This window comes from Octopus bimaculoides, chromosome 3 (genome assembly GCF_001194135.2).
Source record: "Octopus bimaculoides isolate UCB-OBI-ISO-001 chromosome 3, ASM119413v2, whole genome shotgun sequence".
NCBI classification, from domain to species: Eukaryota; Metazoa; Mollusca; class Cephalopoda; order Octopoda; family Octopodidae; genus Octopus; species Octopus bimaculoides.
The window spans coordinates 1,843,458-1,845,715 of NC_068983.1; the positions used below are offsets into that span (position 1 = coordinate 1,843,458).

Sequence of the window (2,258 nt, forward strand, 5' to 3'; positions counted from 1 at the left end):
TATATATATATATATATATATATATATATATATATATATATATATGTGTGTGTGTGTGTGTGTGTGTATAGATCGATAGATATATAGTCAATCCAAACAAGAACAAGCAAGAAATAAACAACAATGTGAGGATGTGGTATAAGTACTGTGTTATTGGACGCCCAGGAAAGGAAAGAAAAGAGGATTTCACGTTTCGAACGGAGCTCTTCATCAAAAGTATAGAAAAATTTCAAAAAAGGAGGACAAGAAAAAAAAGTGTGAATAAGTCTTCAGGTGTAAACGTAAGGACCTACAACTATTAACGAACACAAGATACACTTTATGAAGCCTTAAACACTGGGATTTGATGAAAGGTTGTAGACTGCTATGTGTCTCAATAAAGAAATAAATGTCGACTCTAGACCGATTCATATATATCGGATTTGGAAACGGATTAAAGGACATATGCATATGTATATATGTATATATACATATAAATTTATATATGTATATATACATATATACAAGTATGTATATGCATGTATATAAACATATGTACATTTACCTGTACATATGCATTTACATCTGCATGTACGAGTGAATGTGCGCGTATGCATGTGTGCACCTGCGCGTGTGCGTGTGCGTTCCAGAGCGTCTATGTTCAGCCTTTCTGCGATATAAATATGTAAGCATACAAATTTATTCAACCTCCGTTTCAGAAGCAGAGAAATTGACACATATGTGTTAGACATATAGATAGGTAAGTGCATAAATTGCTCAAGAGAATGTCATTTCATTGTCAAGGAACATCTGAAGATCTTTTTTGAAATACGTCAAAAAGCATTTCCTATCGCATGTTTTTTTAGAATTATAAATATTTATACATAAAAACATACGTAAATCCGTACTTACACACATACACACCTCCATTCCAAATATGCACAAACATATACATTCACACATTCATACACAAATGTTTAGATTTATATATACATACAAACACTCACACACACATTGTGGTGTACTGCAATGCATTGTTTTGTTATAAGAAGAAAGTTCCGTCTGCCATATTTTCCTAAGTCTGGTGTAATATTCTCGGGTCATTCTACTTTTATTCACAGTGTCTTCATATGATACATTTCCGTCTATGCCTCAGTACTTGTAACATTCTTTGTGCGGAATGGGAGAGATAGAGAGATCGTTGATGCACAGGTTTGTGGTTTGTGGGACTGACTTTTTTCGCTTTATAACCAAATATTAATTCCAGTTGTTGTTTTTTTTTGGCATTGTTAACTCTTTTAGCATAAATGTTGGGGTCCTCTACAATGAAATTGAGTTACATTGATATTACTCTGTACTCAGTTGTAAGGGTAAGAATAGTTGTCTTTGAGAGTCTCTCTCTATAGCATCAATTAGAGCGGTAGGTACTTTTGCCAGGTGTAGGCACTTCAACGGCCATGAATGAGGGATAGAGTCAAATTCATTCTTCTAATCATGCCATACTGTCACAAGGTGTCTGCGTTGTTTTCTTACTTCAGACAGTACAGCTTTGTTTATTAAAAGTTGTTCGGCACACCCCTACACTCTCTTCTTTCCACCAGGCTACTCAACAGTCACAATGTTTTTCGATTCACAACGGTTCTGGAGGAATTGGTTGGGGCAACTTGTGTACAATTTGTACATAATGTTTAGGTAAGCAATGGGCCTGTAGTTTCCTGCCATCTCGGCGATTTCGATTTTGGCAAGAAGATTTGTCCTTGATGTAGCAAGCCACTTTGGTATATCCGTCTCACCTTCCATAGTCCTCTTGAACATACATATCAATTGGTTTCTATAAAATGTAAGCTTCTTGTACCAATATCCAGCTATTAGGTCCCTTCTAGGTGCCTTCCTATTCTGCAGTTTGCCTACTACTATAGAGAAGGTTTTTGTATCATTCCTTTTACTGTTAGTGTTGGTAGAATATTCTCTCTCACTTGTATTTAATCATGATGCATTCGGATTGCAATCCATCTTTTCATTCCAAATATTTTACTAGAATGACTGTAGATCTTCTTGGGATGGAGCTTTCTTTATGATAATATTTTCCTTCCTCATTTCTCTGTATAATGCTTATGGGTTGGAAGTAAACTTGTGATTCATACTGACTCATTCAAAAATTGGCGGAGTTTTTCGCTCATCGTCCTGAATTCGTGTTTTAAAGTGATTAGCTTTCCCACGAGAGCTCGGTGTGACGTGTTGCCATAAAGTTTCGCTAATTTTTGTTTTCTCCTTACATT

At 35.5% G+C, this 2,258-nt stretch overlaps 1 protein-coding gene across 7 annotated transcripts in view; it reads left to right on the forward strand.

Annotated features, from left to right (window-relative positions):
- The window catches only part of LOC106877248 (neuropeptide S receptor), a 543,162-nt gene that overhangs the window by 203,956 nt on the left and 336,948 nt on the right, over positions 1-2,258 (forward strand). The gene's annotated exons all lie outside the window — the stretch shown is intronic.